Source organism: Lolium rigidum, chromosome 6 (assembly GCF_022539505.1).
Source record: "Lolium rigidum isolate FL_2022 chromosome 6, APGP_CSIRO_Lrig_0.1, whole genome shotgun sequence".
NCBI classification, from domain to species: Eukaryota; Viridiplantae; Streptophyta; class Magnoliopsida; order Poales; family Poaceae; genus Lolium; species Lolium rigidum.
Window position 1 is genome coordinate 314,092,991 of NC_061513.1, and position 11,675 is coordinate 314,104,665.

An 11,675-nucleotide genomic window follows, 5' to 3' on the forward strand; every position below is an offset into this window, starting at 1 on the left:
ACCTCACTGTCACGTTGGGGCAAAGTAATTTGGTTGTGTTGTGCAGGTTCCACGTTGGCGCCGAAATCCCTGGCATTCATCTGGTAAAAAGTGACAAGGCACTATGCCGTGTCACGAATTGTTTCAACGACTCTTAAATTTTCAAGAAGATAATAAAAGGGACTGTACATAAGTAAAAACACAAATTCAACGGCATACACTCATGTCGTTGGGTACTCATGTTTACGTTGTCAGGTTTATGATTATCCAACAAGGAAACAATGTTCTTTTACTGCCTCCTAAGTGGCAACATCATACTTTGAATTTTCTAGAAAAATGGTTAAATTTTTACATTGTTTGACTTCTCAATAAATTATACATCCTATTTGTAGGAATGTGTTTGTAGCAGTAGAAAATCATAGAAAATATAAATTATTGAGAATATCGAAGTTAAACTTTAGAAAGGATATGAGTGCAAAATAGACTAATTAAAAGAGGTTATTGCACCACAAGTACAACAACTTGCACTCTATGTGCATTATCGGATGTACAATTTTCGTGGGAACATTTTGATATATTTTGCGTTTTTTTCGAGTTCGTATGCGACTAGAAAACCAGTTTAATGATTTTTCCACGCAATTTTGCAAAAAAAGTTGAAATTCATGTTTGTTAAATTTCAGTGGTGCTAGATGACATAATACATGGGAATCTCGAAGGATTTTATTTTTTAAAATTTCTATCTATTTCTTTTATTTTTTACAGAGGTACAAAAGGCGATCCACAGGGGGGGGGGGTTGGTGGAGTTGCGTGGGGAGCCAAAATAACTTTTGTGGCGCATGGAACTCATGTGCGCCACAGAAATGTGTAGTTTCTGTGGCGCACCATCCCACGTGCGCCACAGAAAGTCTTAATTTAGTGGCGCACCAGGACCAGTGCGCCACTAAATATCTTATTTCGGTGACGCACGTGTTCCTGTGCGCCACAGAAATAGTGAAACCAATGATTGGGGTGATACGTCTCCAACGTATCTATAATTTCTGATGTTCCATGCTTGTTTTATGACAATACCTACATGTTTTGTTCACACTTTATGATGATTTTATGCGTTTTCCGGAACTAACCTATTGACGAGATGCCGAAGTGCCGGCTCATGTTTTCTCGCTGTTTTTGGTTTCGAAATCCTAGTAAGGAAATATTCTCGGAATTGGACGAAATCAACGCCCAGCATCTTATAATTCCACGAAGCTTCCAGAACACCCGAGAGGGGCCAGAGGAGGGCCACAGGGCCACCACACAGGTGGCTGGCGCGGCCCAGGAGGGGGCGCGCCGCCCTGTTGTGTGGCGCCCCCGTCAGCCTTCCGACTCCGCCTCTTCGCCTATAAGAAGCCCCCTGACCTAAATCTTCGATACGAATAAGCCACGGTACGAGAAACCTTCCAGAGCCGCCGCCATCGCGAAGCCAAGATCTGGGGGACATGAGTCTCTGTTCCGGCACGCCGCCGTGACGGGGAAGTGCCCCCGGAAGGCATCTCCATCGACACCACCACCATCTTCATCACCGCTACTGTCTCCCATGAGGAGGGAGTAGTTCTCCATCGAGGCTAAGGGGATGTACCGGTAGCTATGTGGTTAATCTCTCTTCCATGTACTTCAATACAATGATCTCATGAGCTGCCTTACATGATTGAGATTCATATGAGCTTTGCATCAGTATTCATCTATGTGCTACTCTAGTGATGTTATTAAAGTACTCTATTCCTCCTCCATGATGTAATGGTGACAGTGTGTGCATCATGTAGTACTTGGCGTAGTTTATGATTGTGATCTCTTGTAGATTATGAAGTTAACTATTACTATGATGGTATTGATGTGATCTATTCCTCCTTTCATAGTCTGATGGTGACAGTGTGCATGCTATGTTAGTACTTGGTACAGTTGTGTTGATCTATCATGCACTCTAAGGTTAATTAAATATGAATATCGATTGTTGTGGAGCTTGTTAACTCCGGCATTGAGGTGCTCTTGTAGCCCTACACAATTAGTGGTGTTCATCATCCGACAATAGAGTGTAGAGTGGTTTTATTATGTGATCAATGTTGAGAGTGTCCACTAGTGAAAGTATGATCCCTAGGCCATGTTTCCAAATACTGCAATCATCGCTTGTTTACTGTTTTACTGCATCTTTACTTCCTGCAATATTACCACCATCAATTGCACGCCAGTTGTAGACAGCAAGCTATTTTCTGGCGCCGTTACTACTACTCATATACATTCATACCACCTGTATTTCACTATCTCTTCGCCGAACTAGTGCACCTATACATCTGACAAGTGTATTAGGTGTGTTGGGGACACAAGAGACTTCTTGTATTGTGGTTGCGGTGGTTGCTTGAGAGGGATATCTTTGACCTCTTCCTCCCTGAGTTCGATAAACCTTGGGTGATCCACTTAAGGGAAAACTTGCTGCTGTTCTACAAACCTCTGCTCTTGGAGGCCCAACACTGTCTACAGGAAAAGGAGTGTGCGTAGACATCAAGCTATTTTTTGGGGGCGCCGTTGCCGGGGAGGAAAGGTAAAAGGTACTCACACTCCGGATCTCGTCAACTAAGCTATTTTCTGGGTGAGTGCTCGAAGCTATTTCCTTTAGATCCTGCAATTGCATCTTTTTGTTTCTTGTTAAACACTAGTAAGGCATAATGGAAAACAACTGTGAGCTTTTTAATCTATTTCCGGAGTTAAGACATAAATGGTGTGTTGCAAAAATTGAAAAACCTATGGAACCTTATTTGCATGCTAATGGCAGTGTTATTAGTATGAATACTTTGAACACCATTGTTGCTAATGATATGGAAAAATCTAAGCTTGGGGAAGATGGCTTTGATGAGCATGATATTTTTAGTCCCCCAAGCATTGAGGAGAAAATTTACTTTGATGATACTTTGCCTCCTATTTATGATGATTATAATGATAGTGGTATTTTGGTGCCGCCTACTATGGAGGATAAATTTTATTATGATTACAATATGCCTCCTATATTTGATGATAGCTACTTTGTTGAATTTGCTCCCACTACAATTAATAAGAATGACTATGCTTATGTGGAGAGTAATAATTTTATGCATGAGACTCATGATAAGAATGCTTTACGTGATAGTTATATTGTTGAGTTTGCTCATGATGCTACTGAAAATCTTTATGAGAGAGGAAAATATGGTTGTAGAAGTTTTCATGTTACTAAAACACCTCTCTATATGCTAAAAATCTTGAAGTTGAGCTTGTCTAGTTTTCCTATGCTTGTTGCATTATGCTTCATGAACTTGTTTATTTACAAGATTCCTTTTCATAGGAAGTGGGTTAGACTTAAATGTGTTTTGAATTTGCTTCTTGATGCTCTCTTTTGCTTCAATGCTTATTTCTTGCGAGTGCATCATTAAATTTACTGAGCCCATCTTAATGACTATAAAGAAAGAACTTCTTGGGAGATAACCCATGTTTTTATTTTACTACATCAATTTTGTTTTATATTTGAGTCTTGGAAGTTGTTACTACTGTAGCAACCTCTACTTATCTTTATTTTATTGCATTGTTATGCCAAGTGAAGTCTTTGATAGAAAGGTTGATACTAGATTTGGATTACTGCGCAGAAACAGATTTCTGTCTGTCACGAATTTGGGCAGGGTTCTCTGTAGGTAACTCAGAAAAATCTGCAAATTTACGTGAGTGATCCTCAGATATGTACGCAACTTTCATTCAATTTGAGCATTTTCATCTGAGCAAGTCTGGTGCCTCTAGAAAATTCGTCTTTACGGACTGTTCTTTTTTGACAGATTCTGCCTTTTATTTCGCATTGCTTCTTCTGCTATGTTGGATGGATTTCTTCATTCCATTGACTTCCAGTAGCTTTGAGCAATGTCTAGAAGTGTTAAGAATGAGTGTGTCACCTCTGAACACGTGAATTTTTGATTATGCACTAACCCTCTAATGAGTTTGTTTTGAGTTTGATGTGGAGGAAGTTTTCAAGGGTCAAGAGAGGAGGATGATATAATATGATCAAGAAGAGTGAAAGCTCTAAGCTTGGGGATGCCCCCGTGGTTCATCCCTGCATATTTCAAGAAGACTCAAGCATCTAAGCTTGGGGATGCCCAAGGCATCCCCTTCTTCATCAACAACTTATAAGGTCACTTCTCTTGAAACTATATTTTTATTCGGTCACATCTTATGTACTTTACTTGGAGCGTCTGTTTGTTTTTATTTTTGTTTTGTTTGAATAAAATCATGCTTGTGTGGGAGAGAGACACGCTCCGCTGGTTCATATGAACACATGTGTTCTTAGCTTTTAGTGTTCATGGCGAAGGTTGAAACTGCTTCGTTAATTGTTATATGGTTGGAAACGGGAAATGCTACATGTGGTAATTGGTATAATGTCTTCAATAATTTGATACTTGGAAATTGTTGTGCTCATGTTTAAGCTCTTGCATCATATACTTTGCACCTATTAGTGAAGAAATACATAGAGCTTGCTAAAATTTGGTTTGCATGATTGGTCTCTCTAAAGTCTAGATATTTTCTAGTGAGGTCTTTGAACAACAAGGAAGACAATGTATAGTCTTATAATGCTTGCAATATGTTCTTATGTGAGTTTTGCTGTACTAGTTCATACTTGTGTTTGCTTCAAACAACCTTGCTAGCCTAAGCCTTGTATTGAGAGGGAATACTTCTCGTGCATCCAAATCCTTGAGCCAAACACTATGCCATTTGTGTCCACCATACCTACCTACTACATGGTATTTCTCCGCCATTCCAAAGTAAATTGCTTGAGTGCTATCTTTAAACACTTCAAAAGTTATTACCTCTTATTTGTGTCAATGTTTTATAGCTCATGAGGAAGTATGTGGTGTTTATCTTTCAATCTTTTTGGGCAACTTTCACCGATGGACTAGTGGCTTCATCCGCTTGTCCAATAATTTTGCAAAAAGAGCTGGCAATGGGGTTCCCAGCCCCAAATTAATTAACTTTCATAATTTTACAAATAGACACTCCTCCATGGTATGTGATTGTCGGACGGCACCCGAGGATTCGGTTAGCCATGGCTTGAGAAAGCAAAGGTGGGGAGGAGTGTGATAACCCACAAGTATAGGGGATCGCGGCAGTCTTCGAGGGAAGTAAAACCAAAATTTATTGATTCGACACAAGGGGAGGTAAAGAATACTTATAAGCCTTAACAACTGAGTTGTCAATTCAGCTGCACCTGGAAAAGCACTAGTAACAGGGGTGATGTGAAAGCAGCAGTAATATGAGAGCAATAGTAATAGTAACACAGCAGCAGTAGCAATAACACAGAGGCAATGGCACCAGAAAATAGTTGATACTACTTCCAATGACATATAGAATGAGTATATGATGATGAGAGATGGACCGGGGTTCCCAGCAATCTACACTAGTGGTAACTCTCCAATAACAAGTGACAAGTGTTGGGTGAACAAATTACAGTTGGGCAATTGATAGGATTGAAAGCATTAAGACAGAACATCAAGATTATTAATCATGTAGGCATGTTTTCCATATATAGTCGTACGTGCTCGCAATGAGAAACGTGCACAACATCTTTTGTCCTACCAGCCGGTGGCAGCCGGGCCTCAAGGGAATCTACTTGGATATTAAGGTACTCCTTTTAATAGAGCACCGGAGCAAAGCATTAGCACTCCGTGAAAACATGTGATCCTCATACCTACGCCTTCCCCTCCAGCTTGTCCCAATTTCGTCACTTTGGGGCCTTTGGTTCCGGACATAGACATGTGCATACAACTTGTAGATACAATCTAAGCAATAATTATAGAGCTTAAATCTAAGATCATGCCACTCGGGCCCTAGTGACAAGCATTAAGCATAACAAGATTGCAGCAACAATAACTTCACAAACTTTATAGATAGACTAATCATAATGTATCATCCATTGGATCCCAACAAACACAACACCGATTACATCAGATGGATCTCAATCATGTAAGGCAGCTCATGAGATCATTGTATTGAAGTACATGGAGGAGAGAATACCAACTAGCTACTGCTAGAACCCGTAGTCCATGGGGGAACTACTCACGGAGCATGATGGAGGCGGTGGCGTCGATGAAGATGGCTTCCGGGGGCACTTCCCCGTCCCGGCAGGGTGCCGGAACAGAGACTTCTGTCCCCCGAATTGGAGTTTCGCGATGGCGGCGGCGCCCCTGGAGTCTTTCTGGAGTTTCGTCAATTCGTATCGAGGATTTAGGTCGCGAGGGGTTAAATAGGCGAAGAGGTGGCGCAAGGGGGCGCCTGGGGGCTCCTCACCATAGGCTGGCGCGGGCCCAGGCCTGGCCGCGCCGCCTTATGGTGTGGTGGCCCTCTGGCCCTCCTCCGACTCCCCTTCGGTGTTCTGGAGCCTTCCGGGAAAAATAAGATCTTGGGTCTTTGTTTCGTCGAATTCCGAGAATATTGCCCGAACAGCCTTTCTGGAACCAAAAACAGCAGAAAACAGGAACTGGCACTTCGGCATCTTGTTAATAGGTTAGTTCCGGAAAATGCATGAAATCATCATAAAGTGCAAGCAAAACATGTAAGTATTGTCATAAAACAAGCATGGAACATCAGAAATTATGGATACGTTGGAGACGTATCAGCATCCCCAAGCTTAGTTCCTACTCGTCCTCGAGTTGGTAAACGATAAAAAGAATAATTTCTGTAGTGACATGCTACTTACATAACCTTAATCATACTATTACAAAGCATATGAAATGAATGAAGTGACTCAAGGCAAGGATCTATAGTTGCTAACAAATAGATAACATATAGCAAAACTTTTCATGAATAGTACTTTCAAGACAAGCATCAAAGGCCTTGCATAAGAGTTAACTCACAAAGCAATAGATTCAAAGTAAAGGCATCGAAGCAACACAAAGGAAGATATAAGTTTCAGCAGTTGCTTTCAACTTTCAACATGCATATCTCATGGATAATTGTCAACGCAAAGTAATATGATGAATGCAAATAAGCAAGTATGTAAGAATCAATGCACGATTGACACAAGTGTTTGCTTCTAAGATGGAAGGAAGTAGGTAAAGTGACTCAACATAAAGTAAAAGAAAGGCCCTTCGCAGAGGGAAGCAGGGATTAAATCATGTGCTAGAGCTTTTTAAGTTTTGAAATCATATAGAGAGCATAAAAGTAAAGTTTTGAGAGGTGTTTGTTGTTGTCAACGAATGGTAGTGGGCACTCTAACTACCTTGCCAACCAGACTTTCAAGAGCGGCTCCCATGAAGGACGTTATTTCTACCAGCAAGGTAGATCATCCCTCTTCTCTTTTGTTTACACATGTACTTTAGTTTTTATTTATTTATGGGTGACACTCCTCCCGACCTTTTCTTTCACAAGCCATGGCTAACCGAATCCTCGGGTGCCTTCCAACAATCTCATACCATGGAGGAGTGTCTATTTGCAAAATTAAGTTGCTTACTGATGAATCAGAGCAACACATGTGAAGAGAATTATTAATGAAAGTTAATTAATTGGGGCTGGGAACCCCGTTGCCAGCTCTTTTTGCAAAATTATTGGATAAGCGGACGTGCCACTAGTCCATTATGAAAGTCTGTCAAAAGTAAATGACAAGGTTGAAAGATAAACACCACATACTTGCTCATGAGCTATAAAACATTGACACAAATTGAGAAACATTTTGAAGGTTTAAAGGTAGCACATGAAGTATTTACTTGGAATGGCAGGAAATACCACATAGTAGGTAGGTATGATGGACACACATGGCATAGGTTTTGGCTCAAGGATTTGGATGCACGAGAAGCATTTCCTCTCAGTACAAGGCTTTGGCTAGCAAGGTTATTTGAAGCAAACACAAGTATGAACCGGTACAGCAAAACTTACATAAGAACATATTGCAAGCATTATAATACTCTACACTTGTCTTCCTTGTTGCTCAAACACTTTTACCCAGAAAATATCTAGACCTTAGAGAGACCAATCATGCAAATCAATTTCAACAAGCTCTACGGTAGTTCTCCACTAATAGGTTCAAACTACATGATGCAAGAACTTAATCATGATCTACTTGAGAGCTCAAAACAATTGCCAAGTATCAAATTATCCAAGACATTATGAGGCATTTTCTGTTTCCAACCAAATAACAATAAGTATTGTAGCTTCCAACTTTTATCATTGAACATTAAAAGTAAAATGAAGAACAAGTGTTCATATGAAAAATCGGAGCGTGTCTCTCTCCCAAACAAGGATTGCTAGGATCCGATCATATTCAAACAAAAATAAAAGCACACAGACGCTCCAAGTAAAGCACATAAGATGTGACCGAATAAAAATATAGTTTCAATAGAAGAAACCTGATAAGTTGATGAAGAAGGGGATGCCTTGGGCATCCCCAAGCTTAGACGCTTGATTCTTCTTGAAATATGCAGGGATGAACCACGGGGGCATCCCCAAGCTTAGACTTTTCACTCTTCTTGATCATATATCATCCTCCTCTCTTGACCCTTGAAAACTTCCTTCACACCAAACTTCTCATAAACTTCATTAGAGGGGTTAGTACCTACAAAACTTTAATTCACCTTAGTCCTGTAGTGACACATTGCAAGAACTCAATAAAACATTAGCTACAGCTCTCCACGTCTAGAAAGCCTTGCTTAAAGTCCACAAGAGACAATGCAAAAAACAGAGACAGAATCTGCCAAAACAGAACAGCCAGTAAAGACGAATTTTAAAGAGGTACTTCCATTGCTCAAATCAGAAAACTCAAAACCAATGAAAGTTGCGTACATATCTGAGGAACACGCACGTAAATTGGCAGATTTTTATGAGTTGCCTACAGAGAATCCTACCCAGATTCGTGACAGATAGAAATCTGTTTCTGCGCAGAAATCCAAATCTAGTATCAACCTTCTATTAGAGACTTCACTTGGCACAACATTGCAATAAAATAAAGATAAGGAGAGGTTGATACAGTAGTAACAACTTCCAAGACACAACAAAACAGTAGCAAAATAAACACATGGGTTATCTCCCAAGAAGTTCTTTCTTTATAGACATTAAGATGGGCTCAGCAATTTTAATGATGCACTCGCAAGAAATAAGAGTTGAAGCAAAAGAGGGCATCAAGAAGCAAATTCAAAACACATTTAAGTCTAACCCACTTCCTATGCATAGGAATCTTGTACACAAATAAATTCATGAAGAACAAAGTGACAAGCATAAGAAGATAAAACAAGAGTAGCCTCAAAATTTTCAACGTATAGAGAGGTGTTTTAGTACCATGCAAATTTCTACAACCATATTTTCCTCTCTCATAATAATTTCCAGTAGCTTCATCAATAAACTCAACAATATAACTATCACAATAAGCATACTTTTCATGATCCATAAACACATAATTTTTATCAAGCTCAAAAATAGTAGGATCAAAACTTTCAAATCCACTTTTATCAATAATATAACATGATGATTGATCAATCTCAAGAGATATGGGACTCATAGATAAATTCAAGACTTCTCCAATCCCATTTTCATTAGTAGTACAATTAATATTATCAAGTAGCATAGGACTGATACGTCTCCGACGTATCGATAATTTCTTATGTTCTATGCCATATTATTGATGATACCTACATGTTTTATGCACACTTTATGTCATATTCGTGCATTTTCTGGAATTAACCTATTAACAAGATGCCGAAGTGCCAGTTCCTGTTTTCTCGCTGTTTTTGGTTTCGAAATCCTAGTAACGAAATATTCTCGGAATTGGACGAAACAAAGACCCGGGGGCCTATTTTTCCACGGAGCTTCCGGAAGACCGAAGAACATACGAAGTGGGGCCACGAGGTGGCGACACCACATGGCGGCGCGGCTCAGGGGGGCCCGCGCCGCCCTATGGTGTGGCCCCCTCGTCGGGCCCCGACTCTGCCCTTCCGCCTACTTAAAGCCTCGCGTCGCGAAAGCCCCGATGCGAAAAACCACGATACGGAAAACCTTACCGAGACGCCGCCGCCGCCGATCCCATCTCGGGGGATTACGGAGATCTCCTCCGGCACCCTGCTCGGAGAGGGGATTCATCTCCCGGAGGACTCTACACCGCCATGGTCGCCTCCGGAGTGATGAGTGAGTAGTTCACCCTGGACTATGGGTCCATAGCAGTAGCTAGATGGTTGTCTTCTCCTCATTGTGCTTCATTGTTGGATCTTGTGAGCTGCCTAACATGATCAAGATCATCTATCTGTAATATTCTATATGTTGTGTTTGTCGGGATCCGATGGATAGAGAATACCATGTCATGTTAATTATCAAGTTATTATACATGTGTTGTTTATGATCTTGCATGCTCTCCGTTACTAGTAGAGGCTACGGCCAAGTTTTTACTCTTAACTCCAAGAGGGAGTATTTATGCTCGATAGTGGGTTCATGCCCGCATTGACACCGGGACAGGTGACGGAAAGTTCTAAGGTTGTGTTGTGCTTGTTGCCACTAGGGATAAAACATTGGCGCTATGTCCGAGGATGTAGTTGTTGATTACATTATGCACCATACTTAATGCAATTGTCTATGTTGCTTTGCAACTTAATACTGGAAGGGGTTCGGACGATAACTTTGAAGGTGGACTTTTTAGGCATAGATGCGGTTGGATGGCGGTCTATGTACTTTGTCGTAATGCCCAATTAAATCTCACTATACTTATCATGTCATGTATGTGCATTGTTATGCCCTCTCTATTTGTCAATTGCCCGATCTGTAATTTGTTCACCCAACATGCTTTTATCTTATGGGAGAGACACCTCTAGTGAGCTGTGGACCCCGGTCCATTCTTTAATACTTGAAATACAAATCTGCTGCAATACTTGTTTTTACTATTTTCTCTGCAAACAATCATCTTCCACACAATACGGTTAATCCTTTGTTACGGCAAGCCGGTGAGATTGACAACCTCACTTCGTTTCGTTGGGGAAAAGTACTTTGGTTGTGTTGTGCAGGTTCCACGTTGGCGCCGGAATCTGCGGTGTTGCGCCGCACTACATCCCGCCGCCATCAACCTTCAACGTGCTTCTTGGCTCCTCCTGGTTCGATAAACCTTGGTTTCTTTACGAGGGAAAACTTCTGCTGCTGTGCGCATCATACCTTCCTCTTGGGGTTGCCCAACGAACGTGTGAAATACACGCCATCAAGCATATTTTACGGCGCCGTTGCGGGGAGATCAAGACACGCTGCAAGGGGAGTCTCCACTTCTCAATCTCTTTACTTTGTTTTTGTCTTGCTTTATTTTATTTACTACTTTGTTTGCTGCATTATATCAAAACACAAAAAAATTAGTTGCTAGCTTTACTTTATTTACTGTCTTGTTTGCTATATCAAAAACACAAAAAAAAAATTAGTTTACTTGCATTTACTTTATCTAGTTTGTTTTATTTACTACTGCTAAAATGAGTAATCCTGAAGTTGAAGTTCGTTCATTTAAGCAACAAGGAGGAGAATGTTTAAAAGATGCTTGGTATAGAATTAGTGATGCCCATAATAGGAGCACTAAGAAACACTCCACCACTATCCTACTCAGGAATTTTTATGTTGGTATCTCTAGCTGGAATAGATATGTTCTTGATTGTCTCGCGGGAGGTAATTTCCTAGGCGCTCCCGCTTTAGAAGCTAGCTGCATTATT